Here is a 27322-nt window from a genome sequence, read left to right as displayed (position 1 = left end):
GCCTGGTAACACTTTTTGGAGCCCTCTCAATAAGTCTCACCAGACCAGCGCATGTGCTGGGTCAGGCGAGACCTAAAAATCACATGGCTGTGAAACCCATCTTTTCTAAGTAACCCTAGCATTGCAATTGCAATCATATTATTGGGGAGGGCAAGGGCTCGAACACATCCTTTGGTTAATGGCCGCACAGCCCGATCACCCACAGTAAAACAATCCTCGAACGCAAACCAACAGGATACATTGAATAAAACCAGTCTAATGGGTTGTGTAAATGGTGGAGGCTAGGTTATACAGAAAACACACAGTAATTGTTTGCGCACAATCATAAGTGTGCGCAAGTAAACATGCTGCATTAACTAATCGTAAAACGTATTCTCTGATTCAGCGATGCCACTAGGTGGATTCACCTGGACAGTTCGGACATGAATCAAGGGTCTAACAGCACTCGTGCGGCCACAAAAGAGGGATGGAGTGACATTAGCTCTTAATACTTTTCCTCGTCCAAGTAGTAACTTAACTGACGTTTCTCCATGTCAGAGAGACATGCTAACTCAGGGGCATCAGCGTTCTGTACTCTTTCAGAAACTGGCATTCTTAAGGGGTATTAATACATGCCTTGTTCTTCTCAGCCTCTAGATACTTTAAAAGCCTGTTTATTGTCCCATGGGTGAGACTTCACCTGATATCTATCATTAGTCATGTGCTAAACTAGCAAGCAGTTTGACCTACGAATTCTAAATAAGTGTCTCGACCACGTGCAGTGGTGGTTTGTTTAACTGCAGCTGCCCCGTGAAATTCCATTTTGCCATCACCCACCGTGATATGCACAATAGACCCGCGGGCTATGGCTGGGACCTACTGCAGAAGGCCCTCTGCTCTGAGACTCTGGTAGCATAGGGGCAGGGTTCAGTACTTGAATTAGATGAAGTGGGAAACTGGCCCGTGGATCCTCATTCCATTTAACTCCCCTGCTCATAGCAGAGAAATGGTGTTTCAGACCCATACCTACACCAAACATTAGGGGGACTTGCTGTCAGAGGGTGCCATTTGGACGGGGGTTCTTGACTGAGAAAGACTGCTCTCATTGTTGGCAGTACACTTCAGAGGGATGGATAATATGGTGATAGACAGCTTAAATTGACACTTACCACCATCCCATATTCATTATAGGCGCTTGGTAACAGATCAGTATGTTTGGCTGTCCAATTTTGGACCAATTTGCCTCCCAAAAGGATGTTCTCGTGTTTAATATTTACTGATGGTTCTCAGAAGAGACCATTTGACAGATAGGTTATGTCTCTGGTCTTTGGTTCTGCTTAAGGTATTCCTGTCATTCCCACTGTTCCCTCTGCCACTTACAGATTATGCACCAGTTGTCCTGTTTCAGGAGGGAGGACGTTCAGCGGACAGTTGTGGGTCTTGCTTGAATAGTACGTTGTGTGTTCACTTGCTACAGTAGTTACAAGTGAGGCAGGAGTAGACCGTTGCCTCCTTTATTCTGGGAGACGGTCAGGAAGGTGCACCTAAAAGCCTAGAAGTTGGAAGGTTTGAAGTATCAAGGATTACTTTAAAGCCTGGCCTCGGTGGCATAAGCCTCCTGGTGAGGCTCTGCTTGGTGCATATATTTGCGACTGGACATATCTTCAGGGTTGACCTGGGGATAAGGAGATCTACTCTGGGATGGAGAGGGAAACCTTGCTTTGCAGTGTTTAGAAGACTGTTTCAACTGAGGTTAGCCCCTTCAGCTCTGCAGGTTCTATCATAAACCTTCACGGTTTAGTAGGAGGACGGAGAGGCAGTCTAGGCCAATCTGTGGGGGTTTCGGCTAGATTCCTAAATGTATTTTTCAGCGTGGAGAACTTCATTTGGTGCTTGCTTGTACTGCACAGTGAAAGACACAATTGATGGACGGAATGCAGAACAAATCAAAACATTCACCCCCCAGTCAAGATATCTGGGATAAATCCATCATTCTTTTGCTCACTATGCCACCCCAGTTTAGACCTGGCCAAATGCCAATCAGTCTTGACCATGTGCCTCATGGGTAACAGTCCAGCCCGAAATGCCAAGGCAGGTCATCCCTGGACCGGAAACAAGCATCCTAGGACCGGTTTCAGGGATTCATCCCTCATCGGCCAGGATAGCTTAAATCCAGTGGCAGAGTGATCCGGGACCCATGTCTGGGCAAACCTGGCGCACTTCGGGCATGAAAGCAAAAGACACACAATTGATGGACGGAATGCAGAACAAATCAAAACACCATATGGCTGTGTTCAATATGGAATGGCATGGGGAGTACAAAAGCGATGGATTTAGGCCCAGATCTCTGTACTGGGGTGAATGTATGACATTGTTCTGCATTCTGTCCATCAATTGTTCTTTTTGCATTAGTCATCCCGAGTGGGATGGGTATGCCCAGATGTGTGTCCCCTGTTCTCCATGCCACTGGAGTCAAGCTATCCTGGCTGATATGAGGTGAAAACCCGAAACCGGCCCTAGTATGTATGTTTCCAGTTCAGGAATGACCTGGCCTGGCAGTTCGGGCTGAACTGTTCGAATTGGGCGCAGGATCAATACGGATTTGCATATGGCTGGGTTCAAACTGCAACGGCATGGGGAGTAAAAAAAGGGATGGATTTAGGCCCAGATCTCTGTACTGGGGTGAAAGTATAACATCGTTCTGCATTCTGTCCAGCAATCGTTCTTTTTGCCTAGCACCTCGACTGGGACACGTATGCCCAGACTTGGGTCCCGTGCTCTCCATGTCACTGGAGTCAAGCTATCCTGGGCTGATGAGGGGTAACACCCCGAGACCGGTCCTAGGATGCTTGTTTCCAGTCTAGGGAGGACCTGGTGTAGCAGTTCGGGCTGGACTGTTCCAATTGGGCGCAGGGTCAAGACTGATTTGCATATGGCTGGGTTCAAACTGGAATGGCATCGGTGTGGAAATGTGCCTTTTCAAGGGCACACCGGTGCAGGGTTCACCCTTAAGTTTGTCCACGGGTCCTTAGACTAACAAAGAAGAGAATGGCACTGAAGCTGGAATTCAAAATACCAAGTTTATTAATCACTCATGAGTGGGACTACATCAATACAACACCCTCAGGCGCTGTAGGAGGTAGTACATGGAATACAGAAGCCATGGGCCTTATATACACAGTTTGTTGCAGAGTAAGCATGTAGTTACACATAGAAGGTACAGGACTACACAGGAATAGATACTGATAAACATAGGCAGATGAAGATCACTTAGTCAGCAAAGTGGTAGGCGAAACAGAACTGCTTACATCAGTAGGATATAATAGACAGTTACATTCTCAAACGTGCATTCTAGCAGCTACAGGCCTTTGAGCTCATACATTGCTCTGGCTCAGTACAGAAGGAGTTAACTAAGGTTAGTGACTCAAGCAGAATAGAAAAGCAGGCAACAGTTAAGACGGCAGAATCACAAGGCTAACAAAATGGATGCTGCAAACAAGATGGCTTCAGCTCATGCCAACAGCAATTATTTTCGATTTCCACAGACGGCCGTTTTAGCATTAGCTGAAGACATCTCTAGGATTTAGAAGAAACATGAAAGATATCATGGACATCAATCATCATTAACTCACTAATTTCTTGGTCTGTTACTAGTCTGGTATTTACATTCTTGACATTTTGTTTAGCTGGTATACATGAGGTACAGGCAGAAGCACAAATGGAACAGAGCATCGGGCCACATTAGATACATAGGCAACAGATAAAAAGGATCGCAACAAATATACATAGAGCTGACAATAGTTTCCAGCCCCATACAGTAAACATAGTCCATAGCCATCCAGTCAAAGTCCACGTTCCGGAATCCTGATGGATTTCAGTGGCTATCTTGTGCAGCTTAGAAATTGCTACAAAAACTGAAGGGGCGTGGTCAGGGATGTAGACACAGCAGCTGCTCCTAATAATGTGGCATGCTCCACCACGGTCTGCCAGGATCACATACAAAACCATCCTGTGTTGGAGTGCCACAATTCTTGCAATTTGTAGTTCTTCCATGATGTATCCAAGTGCCATGGCTGTCTGATTTGTTACAGCCCCAACACCTGTTATGCGCCTTATTTTTCTGCAGTTTAAGGCCGCACCAACAAAGAAGAATAGTCATAAATTAAAGTCAATATACTGCTGCAATGCAGTATCAGTTTGATCCACCTCGTCGTGATTTATTGTCCTCTTAAATCGGCTCTTAGAAATTAATTAAACAGTTTATAGTCTTTGTGGTAGGATGCAGGTGCCAAAAACACAGGTGGTAGCAAAAAGGACACAAAACAGCTACCTGACCACCCAATAGGTAGGTGGTAATAGCCTTTACTTCCACAAATGAAATGGGTGTTATGTGATGACAAAAAACTACTATTGTTTATTCCAGTAATGTTCAGTGACTTTTTATCACAGGGATACTGCCAATACTGCTCACACAAAGGTCTGCTTGAGCTCTAGTAACAGCTATAATAGGAGGCCCATTACCCTTGACAGTTCGAGTGTTAGGGAAAACATAGTGCGTGGAGGAATTTCCCTGGCGATACTCCTCCCATTTCCCATACAGTTCCTTTAGCTTGTGGACCTCCTTCCTCATCAGGGTAACAGACTCTATTTAACGGAGAGTTAAGTCTTCCTACATCAAAGTTGGTAATATTACCAATATGAGAAGCCCACAATAGTGCAAACCAGGCTCTGCAGGAGCCATGGTGTGAAAACGGCAAAGGAATGAAAGGCGTTCCTCCCTTGTTCTGATGAGCTGGCATCATTCCACACACCCAACAGTTGGTAATGTTCGTAGCATTATGGGTGTGATGCAACATTTGTATGAAAGTGTTATTGAGATATGACATTCGGTGCTTCTTTTCATGATAGGGAAGAGTAAAATATCGGTGCTCAATGGGGACAGGGTAGTAGCAGTCAGTAGTTGTTGAGCAGGAGCTACTCCCTCTACAACCCATGTTATTGTAGCAATGACAAAAATCAAAGTGAGTCCAATAATGAACATACTCTTTCGATCACAAACTTTTGCAGCAGTTGACTTCTTCTCCGCAGGCATGTTCATCTTGCCGTTGAACAACAGAACAGATGGTGCCTTAAGGTCCTGGGCAGACGTTGGTTTCTTCGCTGAGGTTGAGACGAGTAGCCACTAAAAGAGTACCTCCCTTTGTAACTCAGTCTTTCACTACCCAGGACTGTGGCTCAAACAGTCTTTTGCAGCAACGACGTGTCTCTTCCAGGATCACAGCTGATATCGAGATGTACCAGGGATCGTGTGGTCCAGGAAGACTTCCTCAGGTCCTTCAGGTGACGTGGCTTGTCTGTTCTCTGTGTCTAGGATGTCGTGATGATCTGCCAACACAGCTGGGCTCACTAGGTCCTGCAACACCTTTCGACAATGGGTTACGTGGACCCAGTTCTTCCGGTTGGTCACTCGAACCGCAGTCCTGGTAGCCAAGAGCACCTGCTCAGGGCCATGCAAACGAGGCTCCAAGAAGCTGGTCCGCTGAAAGGACTTCATTAGGACAAAGTCCCCAGGCCGTAGATTATGGCCCTCACCCTACAACCTGTCTGGAAGAGCCTCCCGAACCTGTTGATAAATAGAAGACAAACTGTCAGTCAACTGAGACAAATAGTCGTTCATCAATACATAGGGTACATCATGTATAGGGCGTGGCTTAGGAATCCCCCAATTATTCATTGGCCTTCCAAAAACCACCTCATACGGTGTGAGGCCAGATCGTGTATGTGGTATCGATCTAATGGACAGCAACGCTAATGGCAGTGCATCAGGCCATATCAAAGATGTGGAAACCTGTATTTTGGCCAATTTTAGCTTGAGGGTAGAATTGTAACGTTCCACTAGCCCTGCTGATTGACGGTGAAAAGCAGCATGGAACTTCTGTTTAATTCCTAACCCTTTCATGAGGTAATCAACAACTTGCCCAATGAAATGGGGACCGTTGTCACTCCACAAAACTCGACAAATACCGAATCTGGGGAAAAACTCCTCAAGGAGCACCTTTGCTGTAGTAAGAGCTGTATTATCTTTCATAGCGTATGCCTCCACCCATTTACTGAAGGTGCAAACCACTACCAAGACATACTTTAGGTTGTTACAACGCTCAAACTGTATGTAATCTATTTGCAGGACATCAAAAGGTGCAGTAGATATGGCAAACCCTCCTGCTGGAATTTGTGTTCCCTTTCCAGGATTATATTGGAGACAAATCAGACAAGACTGGACTATCTTTTTAGTTGTGCCGGCAATATCTGGTTGATCCCAAACTTGCCTAAGTTACTTTGCCATTGAGGACGCTCCAACATGTGCCGGCCCATGTGCCACGTGAATCATAGGATGTAAATAGGCTGTGGGTAACTTCCATTTTGTCATTTCCATATTCCTCCAACAGCCCTCATCATCCAATGTTCGCTCCTTAGACCATTAGTCTAATTCCTCAACAGAAGCAGATCGTTGCATATCCAGTACTTCTTGCCTGGCATCATGCCAACCCTCGGCCTGTGACTTAACTACATACATGGGTGTAGTACTTCGCTGCATTGCAGTCTCACGAGCTGTGTGATCCGCAAAGGCATTGCCTTTTCCTATTTTATCAGTCACTTTCTTGTGTGCGCTACACTTAACAAACGTCACTTTCTTAGGCTATGTCAAGGCAGTAAGGAGATTGTGTACTAATTCCCCATGCACTATTTGCATCCCAAGTGAAGTATGAAAGCCTCTTTCCTTCCAGAGTTGCCAAAAATCATGACCCACTCCAAAGGCGTACCGGCTATCGGTGTAGATGTTAACGAGCAGATCTGTACTAAGCTCACATGCTCTTGTCAGTGCTATCAACTAGACTGCTTGAGCTGACGTCTGTGGAATGCGAGCTGTCTCAACTACTGTCTGAAGTGTTGTGAATGCATAGGCAGCGGATGCCGCGCCATCGGGCAACTTCAAGCAGGACCCATCAACCCAGAGTTCCCCATCAACACTAGAAAGGGGCATATCTTGTAGGTCAACACGACCCTTTGTTTGTTCTTCAGTAAGGGATATACAATCATGTAACTCCTGAGACTGAGTGGCTCGAAATGGCAATAATGTAACAGGATTCAGAGTCGAGCATCTTTTCAGTGTGATATGAGGAGCCAAAAGTGTCAATTCATATCCTGTCAAGCGGGCACTAGTCAAATGTTGCGTTTTTGTTTGATTTAAAAGAGCATCAACTGAATGGGGTACTAGCACAAGCAATCTATGTAACAAGACTATTCCCTCACTCTGACGTATGGACACAGCTGTCGCCGTCGCCGCCACTGCTCAAAAACACCCAGGCAGGGCACGGGCGACTGGATCAAGGACAGTTGAGAAATATGCACAAGGACGCTGCTTATCACCGTGTGTCTGTGTTAAAACCGAGAGAGCACAACTGTCCCTCTTGTATACATAGTGTGTGAAAGCCTTAGTGTAGTCTGGAGTTCCTAATACTGGTGCAGAACAAAGAGCGTGACGCAACTGATGGAAAGCATGCTGGCATTTAGTCCATGGGAGGGGCATCGGAGTTACTTTAGTCAAAAGGGCCAACAAGGGTTTAACAATGTGAGAAAAGCTAGGGATCCACTGCCTACAGAAAGAAGTAAGGTCAATCAGTGCACGAACATCCTTCTGAGTACAGGGCACAGGCGTGTCTAAAATAGCTTGAATGTGATCTGGTGTAACTGCATGTCCCTCCTTAGACAGCAGGTGACCTAAAAAAGTAACCTGCTGTGTACAATATTGCAATTTCTTCCGAGAGACTTTGTGATGATGAGAGGCAAGGAATGATAGCAATAACAATGTTCCTTCTTCACACTGTTCAGGGGTATCAGCAGCCAACAAGATGTCATCGACATATTGAATAAGAGCCACCCCTTTTGGCACAGGGAAAGAATCAAGCTGCCTTTTCAATGCCTGGCTATAAATGCTAGGACTCTCTGTATACCCTTGTGGAGAGCTACAAAATCTGAATTATCGATTATTTAAAGTGAAGCCGAACAAATAACGGTTGTCAGGATGAATAGGTATCGAGAAGAATGCATTCTTCAAATCGATCACACTGAATGTAGTTACAATAGGAGGAACCATAGTAAGAAGTGTTGTGATGTCAGAGACTACCGGATATTAGGGCACTACGATCTTGTTAACCTCTCGCAAGTCAATGATGAATCTATACATTTTAGGATCAATGTCTTTTTTCAAAATAGGAAGAATAGGGCTATTACAGATATAATAAGGGACTTCTTCCACAACCCCCACCTTAATCAAATCCTGAACAATGTATATCAATGCTTCTTCGCCTTCCCAAGATATTTTATATTGGGGCAGTCGAGGCAAAGAAACACCTTCCTTCACTTGAATATGTACTGGTGGGATAACCATTTGTCCCACATCGATATCTGATGTAGCCCACAAGGTATTAGGTAACATTGCCAAAGCAATATTCTCTTTAATAAGACAAGACCGCTCAACCATTGGATAGTTATCATTTAAAATAATACACACACCTTCTGGGAATCAACGTATTGTAGCACGAAAATGTTTAAGCATATTGATACCCACAATGTTATCCGGCGTATTAGGGGAAAGCAGAAATGGACATGTTGCTGTGAATTTATCAAGACTAAATGCAAGTGGCTGTGACAGTGCGCTAAGTGTAGGTGTCCCATCGAACCCCATCGGTGTTATCATTGTGCCAGATAGGGCAGCCCTAGGAACCAATTGTTTAGACAGAGCACATCGAGTAGCTCCTGTATCAACCAGAAACTGTAGAACCCAAGACGTTTGCATCGACATAGGGACCCCTCTGATCTACTGGGACCTCAACCGGTTCCTTACCCCATCCTAGGTATTCCTATGCATAATCAGAATCCTTAGGACAATCAGCCGAATAATAAGACATTTGGTATTGGTTTCGTCTATCAAAGCTATTAAAAGAATTTGGATTGTGTTCAACTGCCTTACTTCTGGTACGATTATCCATGCCTCCCCTATTTCCTGTGTTCCCTGGGCGGCTTCTCACACTTCCTCTACCCCTCTGATACTGCTGACCTTGCAAAAGGGGGCACGCAGCACGCCAATGTCCAATTTCTTTACAATAAGCACACTGATCAGAAGACAAAGTTGCTCGAGGGAAAGGGGGTACACCAGGGCGATACATTGCACGTCCACCTCTACCACCACCTCTAAATGAGATACCATAGACTTGAGCCAACATAACTTTCGTTTTTAGATCCTTAACCTTTTTATCCTCCTTGCTTCCAATTCCTGTAGCTCATAATACTGAACCATAGTCAAAAGGGAGACTGGGGAAGACGTAGTCCATGAACTCTCGCTGGCCTTTAGGCGACTAGCTATTTCTTGCAACATGTTAGCGACAAATTTGTTGACAAACAGATGCTTACCCGCGTCATCTGTCAATGACTGCCCACTAACATCATGGAATGTCTCTTCAAATCGTGTAAAGAAACCAGAAACTGACTCATCTGCTTTCCGTTTACAAGACACTAATGTAGCCCAATCTATTTTCTTAGGGGGTATAAGAGTTTTCAATTTAAATCACAAGAGCTTTGGGAAGATCTAATATCTCCCGTTGTGGTTTCTGCGCAGGCTTTCTAGCTGCATCTATTTGCTCTAAATGCACCCAAGTATCACCATAGGCTACATTATCATCTACCGTCCGAATTGATCTCCACATATCGGGGGGCAAAATAAGTCCAAAAAACATGCATGGGTTTTATAGTAACTTCAATATCACTAGTATCTTTATCTGTCGCTGTAGCTCCCTCTTATCGCTCCGGGGTCTGAACCGTTTGTTCAATTGTAGTTTTACCAGCTGCTTTTTTCTCCTCTCGCAGACGGAACATGTCAGTGCGCAACTTAACCACTTGCCTAATTAGATCAGGCACCTGTGAAGGAAGAAAGGTGCCATCACTTAATTGTTTATAATTAGAATTTATATCAGAGGGTCTAAATCATCAGAATGTTTTCTAAAACTGAGAATTACTTCCCAAGTAAACGTTTCTACAAAAAATAACTGCTTTAAATCTATCCACAGTTGAACTATTGCTATGACTTCTGGTGCGGAGGCACTCCCACGAGCTGCTTTATGAGCAGCGGATCTAAGAGTGCCTTGCATTCAGTAGTCAAAGTAGAGCGAGTCTTCAGCGGATCTAAGAGTGCCTTGCATTCAGTAGTCAAAGTAGAGTGAGTCTTCCGCGTTTCCTGCTTATCTTCATCTTTTTCTTCTGAAGACAAATGCTCTTCATCAGAATCTTCATTCTCAGGGGAACTAGAGAATTTATACGGGGGTGGAGGTCGATCTAACAAAACAGAATCATCTTGAGGTCTATTAAGTATGGGATACATGGGGCGCCTAATAGGGTACTGGGCAGTTACCTTTAAACGACACTCCCCATCTTCTTTTTCTTTTATTTCCTTCATCTCCTTATTTTCAATTCCAATGCTTTTTCATATATTGTTTTTGCTGTTCTTTTTATGCTATAGCTTCTGCTTTCCTCACTCTCTCATGCACTTCTTTCTCCCACATTCGTACACAATCAAACCTATCTTGTCGACTCTTTCGTTTAAACAGACACTGCTCAACATACTGAATCTTTTTAAAATCAAATGACCCATTTACTGGCCATCGAAGATCAGGATCCTTTTTCGTATATTTGTTCCATAGTGTACTATACATTATGGAAGAAATACTGTATTTAATATACATGTACCTATTAGGTGTCCCCTCTAGGGGAGCCGAATGACTACTTTCTAAATCCATTTTAGAACCACCAAGACAGCAACACAACCTACAAAATGTGCTAGGAGCAGGGATGCTACCAAGTTGGAGTAAAATATTACTTATCCCAGATATATCAAAGTAGATACAAATCTCCACATTACCTACCTTTATTTATTGCAATAAAAAAAAAAAAAAAAAACAGAATCATGGCCAAGCAAATCCAAAATCAAGAGTGTCGCTTCAGCGACCTTACCAAACAAAAGTCTCCAACCGCCAATCTCTTGGTCGACCTAATGGTCACTGCAAAACTGGCGCCAAAGAAGATCTCAGGCGGGACTGCCCACCACCTGGAGGGTCAAATTAGGAAAACCGGAAAAACACTTCGGTCTGCAAAGACAAAAGGTCTCCTCGTGCAGGACGTCTCCTCAGTAAGATTCCATTCCTCCGTCAAGACCACTCCTTCGGACGGCCACGTCTCCGATGAGCCTGAGTCGGGCGCCAAACTGTGGAAATGTGCCTTTTCAGGGGCACACTGGTGCAGGGTTCACCCTTAAGTTTGTCCACGGGTCCTTAGACTAAACAAAGAAGAGATTGGCACTGAAGCTGGAATTCAAAATAACAAGTTTATTAATCACTCATGAGCGGGACTACATCAATACAACAACCTCAGGCGCTGTAGGAGGTAATACATGGAATACAGAAACCATGGGCCTTTTATACACAGTTTGTTGCAGAGTAAGCATGTAGTTACAAATGGAAGGTACAGGCCTACACAGGAATAGGTACTGACAAACATGGGCAGATGAATATCACTTAGTCAGCAAAGTGGGAGGGGGAACAGAACTGCTTACATCAGTAGGATATGATAGACAGTTACATTCTCCAACAGGTGCCTTCTAGCAGCTACAGGCCTTTCTGAGCTCATACACTGCTCTGGCTCAGTACAGAAGGAGTTAACTAAGGCGGAGGACTCAAGCAGAATAGAAAAGCAGGCAACAGTGAAGACAGCAGAATCACAAGGCTAACAAAATGGATGCTGCAAACAAGATGGCTTCAGCTCATGCGAATAGCAATTATTTTCGATTTCCACATCGGGAGTAAAAAAAACGATGGATTTAAGCCCAGATCTCTGTAATGGGGTGAATGTATGACATTGTTATGCATTCTGTCCATCAATTGTTCTTTTTGCATGTCACCCCGAGTGGTATGGGTATGCCTAGACGTGGGTCCCATGCTCTCCATGCCACTGGAGTCAAGCTATCCTGGCTGATGAGGGATGAAACCCCGAAACCGGTCCTAGGATGCTCGTTTCCGGTCCAGGGAGGACCTGGCCTGGCAGTTCAGGCTGGACTGTTCCCATTGGGCGCAGTGTCAAGACTGATTTGCATATGGCTGGGTTCAAACTGGAATGGCATGGGGAGTAAAACAACTATGGATTTAGGCGCAGATCTCTGTACTGGGGTGAATGTCTGACATTGTTCTGCATCTGTCCATCAATTGTTCTTTAAGGCCCATCTAGTCGGCACATGTTAAAGTCAGCCAATTGGTTTCCCTGAAATTGCTTTTGCTGCCCCAGGTCTTATGGGTCACAAAGACAGCAGCGAGGAATAAAAGTAAGCTTGGCTTTGCTAATGTGTCTTTATGCTTTAAAGGTTGTGCAATGTTACCTGAGCTACCCCTTGCATTTCGGTGGATCAATTTTCAAGTGTCTTATTCTGCCTAACAGGCCAGTGCCTCTGAAAGTTTCATTTGGATGACACATACCTAGCAAAGAGCCAGACTGATCCGCCTTCATCTTGTGACATTTTCCAACAAGCATTTGCAATGCAATAGGCCTCACATTTGCAAGAGTTCAATCTATTGGAATTGCAAATGAAAATGCCTTTTGTTTATCTGTTTTGATAAAATAAATAAAAGGCATTGTCATTTACAATGTCAATAATTCAAACGCTTGTAAATGCGAGACCTATTTAATTTCAAAGAAGCGGGCGCCATTGTTCCAGGCTGCTTGGAAAGCAAAAGCGCGCATGGCACACTAAATGTTGCAGGAAATCATGTTGTGACTAAATAAGACATACCGTGTAACAACAGATGTAAGACAGCCAGTCCTCTTCGGAGGTTACAAATGAAGACATAGGGGTACTGAGGAGGGACTAACAAGCATATTAAGGAATCAGAAGCAGCATTTACAAAGGACCACAAGACAATGAAAAATATGGGCGAAGAGTGGGCGGAGTTTAAAGTCCATACTCAAATACAATATGTCTCGCAAAGCAGCGCATGCCCTGTCCAGGCTCCACCTAAAAAGGTTACTGCTTTCAAAAGCATGTAGTGCTGGAGTAAATTCCATTGTATGTCATGCATACTTTTAGAGTTAAGGCAACACATTTGGCAAGGCTGCGTTTGAAAAGCACAAGTGATTCTAAATGGTGGAGCTGAGAGTCCTGCAAAGGCCAGCTGAGTGTTAGGGCTCAGGCATCATGCAGCATATTTTGGGACCGGAAGCAGGCAGAGTGTTAATATCATAGTTTCAGTCGGTCCACTCTTTGCAGACCTCCCCTTTTCCCCCTGCAACAAGGGAATATCCTGCATATCTTTTGACACGGCCTCTAACTCCTGTAAAGGAACACATCTGCAGCAAGCCGTTGCTTGTCTTACTGATCCGATCACATGACCGCCCCCCCTTGGTTCGTTCCCTTGCTTGATTCCCACAACATTGTATCCAGTCAAGTATCGGCCCCCGTTTCCAGATTGCTTCTGTTCACAGCCGACTACGTGAAAGATCCGATTCATGTATTGCCACCAAGACTTTCCCCGCGTGTGTGAGTAACACGTACGCGCTTGGGCTCCACTCTCTCCATAGAGCCGTAATAGCGCGCTATGCTTGGGGAGACTCCATTGCCGCTGGCAGTACCCGCCATTCACACCGCCATTAGCACCACTTTCCCCTAGCCTCTAGGATCGTGCGCACCATTTCCTTCCCATCACACTTCCACCTCCCTTTCCCGTGAAGCAGGATGTTTCAATCTAGCTTTGCACCTCCCCTCCCCGTAATATTTGATGCCCCACTGACGTATGTGTGTGTGCCGCCCTTGTCCACTCCTTGCTTTCTCCCCATTCTTTTGAGAATCCTTCCTCTCCAAAGACTACCGGTACCTTCTACGAACCGCAGCCCAGTTATTCTTTTGAATAGAGCAGCGCTCTTTTTTCTGATCCAGACTACGTTTATGCCACAGTGTGGCCCTTAACTCCAGACTTTACCACCGACAGTGGAGTGATGTTAACTCCTGCCTGTCAATATGGAGGAGGTTTTGAAGCTCAAGCTGGTAAGTGGATTGTTGTATGTGCCTGGACTTGACATGCATTGTCACTATCAACTGGGGTACTAGCCACATGAGTGTTAGTGTTAACAAGGCGTGTATTTCATTTTCAGCTCTTTGTTGTATCCTGTTCCTCCACACAAGTGTCACCTGTTTCTACATCATGGGAAGAATGGTGGTCACTCTGACTCATTCCCCCAAACTTTTAGGAAAAGTTACCAGTGAGCGAGTCTCCCTATATTCCTCCAGGTGCGGTTTTCTGGGCTTTTGGGGAAACGCATCTTCGTTCTTGTGGAATCACGCTTGGTGCAGGTGGGGATTCAGAGTCCTGACCCGACAGAAAGCCAAGCCCAAGAATTAACTTCCACCTGAGCGAAGATTAACCCAGACGGGCCCTGCGCCCCTTTAGACCCCTCACTACACGCTGCCTTACAGAGTCCCTCAGTAGAAGAGCTTGCAGTAGCCTTAGTAGACTTGAAAACTGAAGTAGGGAGGTTAAGATCTGAGAATCAGCGACTCCACACAAGAGTTAAAGCAACTGAAGACACATGACCCCCTAGATACCAGAGCGCCAGGTACAACACCCAAGAGCAGAAAAAGCTACATTCAATCTGCAAATTTTCGGTGCTGTCCCATAATGCTAGTGCCTCTTCACGAGGAGAAGGCACCATACCTCCTGTAAATTTTACGGTCCATACACCCAGTCCGGTTCCTCTAGCCATGCCTGAGCGGTTTAACAGAGACAGCTCTAAGTTTAGAGTCATCTTGAATCAATAACAACTCCAGTTTCTGTGTAAGGCGTCTGCTTTCCCTGATGACGCAGCCAAGGTCGCCTTTGTTATTTCCTATTTAGCCGCCAATGCTGCTGATTGGGCCATGCCTCTGGTCGAGAATAATGACCCTTTGTTATAGGATTTTACGCTGTTCCAGGAAAAGATGAGAAGTCTTTTTTGCAAACACACATTCATGCAGGCCACTGATAATGCTCTTCTTAACCTTAGACAAGGATCCAATGACCTACTCTCATATATCACTAGGTTTTAATAGGTTGGTAGATGAGACACATTGACCGGAAGAAAAAAGGACGTCACTGTTCTATCGTGGATTGTGTGACGAGCTCAAGGATCTGTTGTCCCAAATTGTAGACCCCCCAGAGGACTGCCCTGCATTTATTGATTTGACGGTCAAGTTTGACCATAGATTACATGAAAGAAAAGGTGAAAAATTCCACAGTATTTCATCCAAGTATTTGATGGTTCAAATCCTTAATCATCCCTCATCACCCAATACGCAACCTTCGATCTGCTTATCGCCATCTACTTGTCACCCCCAAAACTAAAACAAAGAAATTCGGTGGTCGCCGCTTCTCTCACTTGGCCCCCAGTCTCTGGAACCCTCTCCCTCTCCTCATCAAATCCACCCCCTCCCTCTTGAACTTTAGGAAGTTATTAAAAACTCACCTCTTCCCTCTTTGCGGTTAACTTATGCGACTCTCGCCTTTTTTCTTCCTCACTCTCTCTGTCTTAATAGCGCCAGGAAGCCTTTGGTGTCAGTGCGCTTTATAAATCACACTTAAGATAAGATAAGACACTTAAGATAAGCTGGTTAGGACAGAGAAGAAGGACCTTAAAGACACCAAAGATAGCTGCGAACCCATGCAGATAGGGGACTCAAGGGTCCTCTCAATGGAGGAGAAATACAAGAGGAGAAAGAACAATCTCTGTTTATACTGTGGGAAAGGAGGGCATTATGCCAGAGAATGTCCAGTCAAACCTCGCTCCACTCCTAAGAGTATAGCGAGTAGTCACGTCTCAGCACACTCAACGGAAAACTAGAATACTTGGAGAAAAGAGAGACCGATTTTTCAAGTGTTGTGTTCTCTAAGGTCTCAAAACAGTCGGAGAATTCCGTTACCCTGGTACCCAAACATTTTACATTGTCTGTTACCTTGATTATATCCCCACAAAACAGGAAGAACTTGCCTATCTTATTGGACTCAGGGGCCACTGGGAACTTCCTTGATATCAAGTTGGCCCGTGATGCAGGAATCCCTTTCGTGATGAAAGCCCATCCAGAACCGGTGAGAGCGGTAGACGGAACAGAGCTGTCATCAAGGTTAATCACCTATCAAACTCCACAAATAGTTATGGTATGCGGTAACGGACATTCTGAATCCCTCATGTTTGATCTCATAGATACACCCAATTTTGGAGCTATTCTCGGTGCTCCATGGCTGCAAGCATACAACCCCCATATCGATTGGGTCTACCGAACAGTGACCTTAAAATCACACCACTACATGCTGCACTGTTACAAGGAAGCCAGTGAATGGAACAACTCGTTGTGCTGTGCTGTGAATACCGTATCCGACATATCCAGCCTTCCGGTAATATATGAAGAATATAAAGAGGTCTTCGATGAAGCAAAAGCCACTGTCTTGCCACCCCATCGTAGTTATGACTGTTGGATAGACCTCATATCACGAGCAGAATTACCGGTCAGTCGCATCTGCTCCTTAACAGCACCAGACAGAGTACTTACAAAAAATACATTGATGAGATGTTAGAGAAGGGGTTCATCCGACACTCCACGTCTCCAGTGACCTCCATCTTCTTTATTCCTAAGTAAGAAGGGGGGGTTGCACGCTTGTTTGGATTACCGCGCCCTCAATAAAGTCACCATAAAAAACAAATATCCTCTTCCACTTATTTCGGTCTTACTGGATCAGGTACGAGGAGCCAAGATATTTACAAAGATTGATCTTAGGAGGGCCTACCATCTCATTCGGATTAAAGAGGGAGATGAGTGGAAAACCGCGTTTCGTACTAAGTTCGGGTTGCACGAATATTGTGTGATGCCATTTGGCCTCTACAATGTCCCTGCAGCGTTTCAATTTTTTGTCAACGAGATCCTGAGAGAATACCTTGACGTCTTCGTGATCGTCTATATAGATGATATCTTAATTTATTCACACTCGGAACAAGACCACATCATTCACGTAAAGAAAATTCTGCAAAAACTGAAAGAAAACCAGCTGTTTGCCAAACTCGAAAAAAGCACATTCCATACCACACAGGTGGATTTTCTAGGGTTCGTGATCACTCCAGAAGGCATCCACATGGACCCAAAAAAGATAGAAGCCCTGGTAAAATGGCCCAGTCCCTGCTCGGTAAAAGAAGAGCAATCCTTCATAGGATTTGCTCATTGTTATCGGAGATTTATAAATCGCTTCTCTGAATTACTGTCCCCCATAACTCGACTACTGCGGAAAGGAGTCTTGTTTGAATGGTCTAAGGAAGCAGAACAGGCCTTCGTTACATTGAAAGAACGGTTCACTACGGCTCCCGTCATCAGACATGATGACAATACTCAGCCCCACTACATAGAAGGAGATGCCTCCCAATATGCTGTAGGAGGGGTTCTCTCACAAAGAGATAGAGACACCGGACAATTGCATCCTGTTGCCTATTTTTCTAAGACAGTCTTGCCCGCAGAACAGAACTACAAAATAGGAGAACGGGAACTGCTAGCCATAAAACTCGCCTTCCAGGAATGGAGACACTATCTTTTGGGCTCCCCACACACAATCCTCATCTACTCAGATCATAGAAACCTCCACTTCAATCGATCTGCCCGCGCATACACACCCCGCCAAATGAGATGGGTCTCATTTTTTAGTGAGTACGATTTTGTCATTACTTATCGCCCTGGGCCCCAGCATGGAAAGGCAGATGCACTATCCCGAATAGGGCAAGAAAGATCAGTTGCTCTCGACTCCTATCATTCCTGGTAATAAGATCATTGGAGTAGGAGACCTTTGAGCTGTCCAACCCTTGGGTTTTGTTGATCAGTTGAAAGAGTGCTATGCTACAATACCGGCAGTTATATGGGAAAGTGATCCTGTTAATCAGATTAGAGACGGGTTATACTATCATGATAACAAGTTGTTTGTACCCACTTCTGCATTACAACCTCAACTACTAAAATCGTGTCATAATAGCTCCCTTCCTGTGCATCCTGGAAGCGATAAGACCTTAAAGACATGCCAAAGGTGGTTCTGGTGGGAGGGGATGGCTAAAGATGTAACAACTAACGTCAACTCGTGGTCGACCTGTGCAAGGCAGAAATCATTGCATTGTGCCCCTGCAGGGTTGCTACGGACTACATCTATTCTCCCTTCGCCCTGGCATTCCATTAGCAGGGACTTCATCACAGATCTCCCCGGAGTCAAGGATACACCGCTACATTCATGGTAGTGGATATGCTTACCAAGATGGCGCATTTTATTCCCCTAAAAAAAGATACCTTCCTCTAGAGAGCTTGTACAGATATCCCTGGAGCAGATACTCCGGTTGCACAGGCTCCCTTCGGTCATTATATTTGATAGAAAGGCGCAATTTGTGTCTAGGTTTTGGCAAGGCATGTGTACAGCCCTTGGAATTGACCACAGATTGTCCACAGCATATCATCCTCAGACCGATGGTCAAACTGAGAGAACCAACCAGACCTTGGAACAGTTTTTACGCTGTCTACTGACCACCATCACAAGTGACTGAGTACAGGCCCTTCCTATGGCAGAATTTGCTTACAACAACACTACACATTCGTCTACTGCTATTTCTCCTTTTTACTTTTCCCATGCACACCACCCCAGGTTCCTACCTATCTCCCTTCCCTCCAGTTTAGAGAGTATCCCTGCAGTCAAAACCCACCATAAATCCCTTTTGTCTATATGGGAGAACGCCAAAAAAGAACTACAAAGAGCCAAAGAAGCAATGAAGCATCAAGCAGATAAACACCATCGTCCTGAGCCCACCTATGTGGCAGGAGAAAAGGTCTGATTGTCCACTAGAAATTTAAGGTTAGAGGGACCTAGAAAGCTACAACCCCGATTTATAGGCCCTTACGTAGTGCAAAAGGTAATCACACCAGTTACCCTGAGATTACAACTGCCCAATAAAATGCGCATCCATCCCGTATTCCACAGTTTTAATAAAGAAGTATACTCCACCTTTTGAACCTGAGAACCCGTCTCCTCCAGTAACAATAGACAGAGAAAAAGAGTATGAAGTAAAACACATCTTAGACTCCCGCAGATACAGGGGTAAACTACAGTACCTCATTGATTGGGTCTGTTACACCCCAGAGGATAGGTCCAGGGAACCTGCTGAACACGTTCATGCTCCTGTTCTGGTGCGCAGATTCCATGCACAACATCCCACATAACCCCGTCCCATAAATAGGCCTTTGGGTGGGAGAAATGTTAGGGCTCAGGCATCATGCAGCATATTTTGGGACCGTAAGCAGGCAGTGTTAATGCAGATCATAGTTTGTCGGTCCATTCTTTACAGACCTCCCCTTTTTCCCCTGCAACAATGGAATACCCAGCAGATCTTTTGACAAGGCCCCTAACTCACGTAAAGGAACACATCAGCAGCAAGCCGTTGATTGATCCAATCACGTGAGCACGCCCCCTTGGTTCGTTCCCTTGCTTGATTCCCGCAACATTGTATCCAGTCGAGTATCGGCCCCCGTTTCCAGATGAAAGATCTAATTCATGTATTACCACCAAGACTTTACCCGCATGTGTGAGTAACACGTACGCGCTTCGGCTCCGCTCGCTCTACCATAGAGCCGGAATAGTGCGCTACGCTTGGGGAGACTCCATTGCTGCTGGCATTACCCGCCACTCACACCGCCATTAGCAGCACTTTTCCCTAGCCTCTAGGATCACGCGCACCCTTTCCTTCCCATCACACTTCCTATCCTGTGAAGCATGACATTTCAATCTAGCTTTGCAACTACCCTCCCCGTAATATTTGATGCCCCACTGACGCCCTGTATTAACCGGCAATATGTAGCTTGTGTGTGCGTGTGTGTTGTCCTTGTCCACTCCTTGTTTTCTCCCCATTCTTTTGAGAATCCTTCCTCTACAAAGACTCCCGGTACCTTCTACGAACCGCAGTCCAGTTATTCTTTTGAATAGAGCAGGACTCTTTTTTCTGATCTAGACTACGTTTATGCCACAGGGTGGCCCTGAAGTGCATACTTTACCACTGACAGTGGAGTGACATCAACTCCTGCCTGTCAATATAGAGGAGGTTTTGAAGATCAAGCTGGTAAGTGGACTGTTGTGAGTGCTTGGACTTGACATGCATTATCACTATCAACTGGGGTACTAGCCACATGAGTGTTAGTGTTAACAAGGCTGTATTTCATTTTCAGCTTTTTTTTTTTCTCTTGTTCCTCCACATGAGCGTCACCTGTTTCTACATCAGGGGAAGAGTAGTGGTCACTCCTTGACTCATTCCCCCAACTTTTAGGGAACAGTTACCAGTAAGTGAGTGTAAGAAAGTGGTTCTGTATATACTGTTCCCAAATAGGTACAGTGTGCACAGAGTCCGCAGTCCCCAGAGGTTTGGCAGAGGCTAAAGTTATATATAACCTTACTCTCTAAAGTGGTAGCTTGGTCGAGCAGTAAGGCAGTATCAGAGGACAGTGCAAAGCATTTGTTGTACACAGTCAGCAAATGGTCTCACACACTCAAGAACTGAACTCGAGGCCAATGGTTTTCATATAAAAATATATAGTGGTTCAAAATATACTCTCTCAGAATGAGATGCTTTAGATAAATACTTTTCAATAGGCAATAGACTTTTGAATATAACAGTTACAGTGGTTGCAATAGGCAACACAATTTCAAAACACGATAATACATTGAGCTCAATGAGAATTTCTAATTAAATGAAATTAGTTACTTTAAGGATTACTTTTCTAACCACAGGACTGGATCCTGGATTCAGTCCTAGGACAATTTCTGGGACAATTTCTGTAAACAATTGAGTAAAAACGTTTTGGTTACAGTTGTGATTTTTAAGCAATATTTTTGTATTTTAAAAGTTGACACTTCGAAACTTTTTCACATAGAATCACCAATGTTATCCTATGGGATGAAATTCACTTAGCAGGTAAGTGGGGTTATTGTTACTTTTTCTAACTCAGTGTTGGATCCTGGATCCAGCACAGGGGCATCTCCTGTAAACAGTTGAAAGAATAAGTTTTTGTCATACAGGCGATTTTTAACGAATATTTGTAAGTTTGCAATATCGACAAACTTTTTCAGCAAAAACCAGGCAATGTTATCCTATGGAAGTAAATTAAAATTACAGGTAAAGTAGGTTCTCGTTACTTTTGTAATACAGTGCTGGGCTCCTAGGTTCAGCACTGGGACATCTATCTAAAACAGGTAAGCAATTACGTTTTCACAGTTGGTGCGATTTTGAAAGAATATTTGTAGTTTGCAAAAATCGACAAGAAATTTCGCAGAAAAATAGTCAATGGTTTCATATGGAAGAAAACTGGGTTAGCGGTAAGTATGGTTGTAATTACTTTTCAGGGTCAGTGCTGGGCACCAAGATCCAGCACTGGGATCTCTCCTGATAGCAGGTGAGTATTTTCGTTTTCGTTACTCGTTGATTTTAGGTGAATATTTTAAAGTTTAGAAACTCCACACTTACTCGAGAGCAGAGTGAGTTAGGCCCAATGTTATCCCATGGGAGTTAGGGGGCCCTTGGTTGGTGGCTGCTGACTAACAGGCCACGCGGCTGTGGGAGCTGGGCTCCTGGTCACTTGCCCAGGGCAAATGGGGAAGTAGGTTAGAGTAGAGGTTGCACTGCCAGGGGCACTCGTGCGGCTGGGTGCAGAGTGCTTTTGAGCCGTCGGGCGCTCAATGGATTGCAATGGAGAAGCTCAAGAACGAACAAAGGCTGCAAGCTCGGGGACGAAGATTCTTCAGATGCGACCACCACTTCGAGAGGTAAGGTGGGTAGTTGGAGGATAGGTAGGCACCCAGGAGTTGGGCACAGGGGGCCGCAGGGCGCCGGGGTGCCTTTTGGTGTCGGGAAATCTTACCCTCTGCTGGTTGGGGGGGTCCCTGGTTCTGAGGCTGCAGGCGTCGTCAGGAGCGTTGAGGTGGGTCCTTGGGTGCTGAATTCGGGGTCACAGTCGCCGGGGGGACGTCCTCGTGGTCTTTGTTCACTCCAACATAGGCCAGGCTTGGCGGGTGCAGAGTGTGCAGGGTTCGCGGTTCCTGGCTCATGCCAGGGGTCAGTTACTTGCTTTGAGCAGTACCACTGCTCGTGGGAGTCCCAGGTACTTAGAGTCACAAGGCAGTCAGGTCCTCTGGGATTTTTGAGGTTGCTGACCACTGGAGATGCCGGGGTTTAGCAGGAGCAGGTTCGAGGGTCGACAGGCCGGGGCCAAGTCAGTTGGTGTCGTCCTCTTAGCAGCTGCATGGCAGGTCTTCTTGTTTCATGATCTTCTTGCTGGTTTCGGATCGGGATCTGACCTAGCACCTCGCCCAGGATGTGCATTGTTGCAGGCCCAGGAGTGCAGATGGCTCTCTACCCAGGGGTCCAGCAACATGTCTGCTGTGTGGCAGCCTAGGCAGCCCCACAGACAAGACGTGGATTGTAGGTTAGGCTCAGGGGGCATCTCCTGTACCCACACCACTGTCATAGGGCACCCAGCTAGAGGGGTGGCTGATGTATGCCAGGGCAGTGTGTGTTGTGGGCATGGCACACAGGGATGTGTGCCATGTCGACTCTGTTTTGTTCTGTACCCAGGCACTCAGCCTGCAAGGGCAGTGTGTATGTGTGTCAGAGTACAGGGCCTCTAAGGGTTGGCACAATAAGTGCTGCAGCCCTTAGGGGCCTTCCCTGGTCACAAGGCCCTGGGTACCTAGTGTACAATTTACCAGGGGCTGACATGTGGCCAGAGATGCCAATTGGGTTTAGGTTTCAGCACAGTTTTAGGGAAGGAACATAGGCCCTGGGTACCCGATTGGCAGGAGCCCAGGGCACACTCAGTCAAAGTACATTCAGCAATTCAGCAAAAAGTGGGGGCATACCATGCAAGAAAGATGGCACTTTCTCACAGCCAGTCTCCCTATATTACTAGAAGTGCTGCTTTCTGGGCGTTTGGGGAAACGCATCTTCGTTCCTGTGGAATCACGCTTGGTGCAGGCGGGGATTCAGAGTCCAGACCCGACACTGAGAATTGTTTGTCCATAAATACACCTTCCTCAAACTTGACAGCATGTAGGATCTGATAAGACATATCAGCATACCTGCTCTCTCTAAGGTGCAGCCATATCTGGTAATCGCCAACTACTAGCAGATTGTACTTTGCACCCAATGCACATGAAGCAATCAAGGTAGTCTGCCCTGGCTGAGTGAGTGGTGCCTTCAACAACAGAAGGCGCAAAAGCAATAACTTAATTGGCACCGTGAATTGGATGAATATATGCCAATCTTCCCTCACATCTCCTGGACTCAGAACTAAGGGTCAGATATACAAACTTTTTTTTCCGAGAATCGGGCCATTTGCAACAAAAAAAAGCATTTTTTAATGCATACGATTTGCTAACCTATTGTGTTTGTTTTGCGAGTTTGCGATTCGGTATTAAGAAGGGGCGTGTAAAGGGAGTCCCAGCCTGATACCGAATCCCAGTGGTACGTGTCAATGTTTTGTGACCTTTAAGTAGGTGGGAACCCATTCGCATTTGGGAAGGGGTCCCCAAGAGATCCTTCCCCTTTGAGAATGTTTGTAAAAATATTTTTGAAGAGCAGGCAGTGGTCCCGTGGACCACTGCCTACTCTTAAAAATTAAGAAAAAACTTTTCATTTTTCTTTTTGAAACATATCCCGGTTTCTTTAAGCAAAACGGGCTGAATTTAAAATAACCAAAAAAGCTTTGCTTTATTTAAGAGCAATCACAGACATTGTGGTCTGCTGACCACAGCAAATCACGATCCCTGTGATTTTTAGGTCTCGCCTACGCAGCGTGCATGCGCTGCATAGGAAAGAGACCTTTAGCCGTCGATTCCCTTTTTGAGGCAAAAACGTGCACGCGTTGCATTGCTTTGAATGGCAACGCGTGCATGTTTGGAAATTACCTTGCGGGAGCGGGTGCCATCTGGTAGCAATTATCGCGCTCGCTTCCGAAGGTAAACGCTGCCAGCTCTCGGCCGCACTCCCCCCCCCCCCCCCCCCCTGTTTAACTTTGAGCACGAAGCGCGCCCGTGCACGGCCAATTCTTTTTTTTTTTTTACCTAGTTCTGCGCGAGGCATGCATGCTTGTCTCCAATCAACAGCTCAGAGCGAATGACCTGCTTGTCCTCAAGCAGTCCTACTTACATTATTCCTAAAACCGCTAGACCTTTTTTCGCCAACAAAAGTTACACTGCGTACAGTTACATGTCAAGTACAACGAAGACAAACTGAGTGAGAAGGGCTTAATGGAGGTGCAGAGACTTAGATAAAAGGGCATGATTTCGTTACAGCTCCACTTTGTCAGAAACAGAGATTCTCAGAGCATACAGAATTGCCTGAGAAACATTATGGGCATGGGTTCATCGGTGATCAATGCCGGGTCTGCGTGACCGGGTTCTAAACATCACTCATTCGCCACCCATTCACTACTTGCCCCTCTGCACCGTTCCTTCCAGTCCTGAATTGTGGGTAGCAACAGCACAACCTACCCGGGCCGAAACCGACTGTCACCGTCCAGTTCAAGCTTGCCCCGTCCGTGACAAGCAGTATTTAAAAACAATATTGCTCAACTGCAGAGGCACGTGGGGGACTCTAGAGCCAATTAGCATTTCGGATTTTTGTGCAGCGTACTAGGATTGGCTGAGGTACACCAATCTTAGATCGTTTTACATAATATGCGCTCCTCTCGCTCCAATATGGCTGCTTTAATATGTATGGTCCTGGGTTTGTTTTGTTGTGCGACCCGGAAGAACTGAAATTAAAAGATTAATTACAGACAATGAAATTAGGCTGAATTCACGAACGGTCTGTGTAAGTAGCGTTCAGGCAGTCAGCATGTTGTACAGGCGTGCAGTGTGTCATTGTGTACTTAAGACTTGATTCCCATGACAGTTTTTTTTGTGCGCGCCGCCAGTTTTCTTGCAATACATTACAGTGTGGCAAAAAAAATTCCCAAAGCACGCACATTAACAGATTTTGTCAAGGGCTGCGTTTTCAGAGCTAAAAGTTTGTGTTCACCAAGCAACGTGGTCTTTGTGGTTATTGTTTTCCAAAAACGTACTTTGAATTGTACACCCGGTTTTGCAAGAAATATTCTTTTTTTAAATTGCCTATGAACATATCGTTATAAAGTGCCTTGCAATACTAATATTGCCCAGCTATGAACCCTGCCTTTTTAACATACATCATATCAGATGTGGAGTATTAATCAGGTATAGGTGAAAGAGCGAGATGCGGAATCTAAACTTACACAGAGCGGACTAGTCATCAGTGAAAATTTCCAGAAGGTTGTTGATATTAAAAGACTGCGAGAGCCGACTTCAGTACCAACTTACTGTACCTCACCCATACCGGACTTGAGCGATATGAGCCGCATGTTTGTGATTTTCAGTATAAAGCAGGCAGCTTAAGTATATTTGATGCTTTATTGTTGATAGATATTATAAGTTTGTTGGGTGTGGTTGGAGGACTAACCTAGACAGGTTTACTTGCAAACTGGTGCATTTGACTTGCGTATTGCCCACATGGTTGTGCGTGAATTAGCTGGAGTTATCGCATAGTGGCCGCATCTGCTAGCTTGTTTTGACTGATGTGGGTGGGTTTTTTCAATTCTGTTGAGACATGTACTGCGGTATGATGGTGAATATTGCTGGTATGCTTAAATGCTTTTGTGGGAACTCTCCTATCCACCTACGTGGCAGGTCATTGCACTGTTGACTGCCCAAAGTGCTCTGTGTATAACGTTGTGTTGGACGTTCATGTGCATTGTTTCTTCTTCACTAAGAAGCAGTGACGCCAAATTGTGTTCATGCTGTCTCTGTGACACTGACAAAGTCCTCGCAATTCTGATTTATGATCCCGGTTTTCTCAACTCAGTATTATGCAAATACCCAGATGCTGTGTCATTTGGACATATTCTGACATATGTATATTTTGTGCATGTATAATTGTGAGTTATATTGTTTATGGTATTACTATACAACCCTTTATGCATATAGGGACCTGTCACTTATCTTTACGTGTCTAAAAGTACTGATTCAATTTGTTGTGCTGTTTAGCCTTAACTGTTCCTTATATCTTTCACAGAGCCAGACTGTGAGCTTCCACTGTCGCAAAAACCTATCATCCTTTCAAATAATTTCACTGACCCTTCATTTTCTTGCTCATGTTTGTAACCAATATATGTATTCACGTTTCTGTATAAATATGGTTTTGCACTCCACCTTGTCCATATGTATGTATTGTAACGATATACATGCAATCCTTTCTGTAAAGATGATATGCACTACACCTGCTTCATATGTACTGGATGTACTTTTAAGTACAGTTCTCCAACACCCTTGAGTACTGGTCTACGCCATTATGAAAAAGTGTAAGATAAAATTGAAAGTGCTATTAGGAGCACATTGACACCTACCTATGTCGAAAGCATGCACTATGTCTTTTATAGATAGTTCTGTGTAATGTAATCTGTAGGTTGTTGGGTTATAGTTGAATGATGTTGGGGCTCCATGATGAGCCTGAAGCCTAGTGAGCCCAATGGGTGTTGCGCGCCTGGGCTCCAGTGGCAGGCCCTTCAGTGGCAGTGCCAATTAATCTTAGTTAAAGCCGTCTCTGACCTTGGGCAGGAACCTACCGCAGCCGAGCGATGCTTATGTAATTTAACCGCAAAGAGTGTAATCACCGCCCTCATCCCCGAGGCCTCCCAACCCGGCTTCGGTGCCGGGCTGCCAAGTGCTGCCACACCGTGCCGCCGCCGGAGATGGTGAGACGCCCATTAACACCAGCGCGGCGCCAACTGTTGCATGCCTAAACACTTATAAGGTCCCAAAGGCGAGACCTATTGGCTATGCCAAAGCTTGTTGTGATTCCAATAGGTCGCAAACCGAAACCTACCTCATGAATATTAATGAGGGAGGTCTATTTGCGACCCACTTGGAATCGCTAAACATGATTGTTTGCGATTACCAAATAGTGAATCACAGAAGTCCGCTATTTGGTAATCGCAAAGCCTTCCCTATGTATATCTAGCTCATAATGTAGAAACAAACTAGGGGGCTCCTATTCCAGTTGTAAGTTGAGTACATACTGTGTGTCCCTTCATTTTCGGAAAGCACCCACTACATCTTAAGACTGCCAACCATTATTCAAGCACTGGCCA

General features: G+C 45.2%; 1 protein-coding gene across 1 annotated transcript in view; it reads right to left on the bottom strand.

The window, feature by feature from the left end:
- LOC146869282 (N-fatty-acyl-amino acid synthase/hydrolase PM20D1-like) overlaps positions 1 to 27322 on the bottom strand; it is a 177032-nt gene that overhangs the window by 124670 nt on the left and 25040 nt on the right. The window lies entirely within an intron of this gene.

This window comes from Triturus cristatus, chromosome 1_1 (assembly GCF_964204655.1).
Source record: "Triturus cristatus chromosome 1_1, aTriCri1.1, whole genome shotgun sequence".
NCBI lineage: Eukaryota > Metazoa > Chordata > Amphibia > Caudata > Salamandridae > Triturus > Triturus cristatus.
This window is presented reverse-complemented; position numbering and strand designations above follow the sequence as displayed.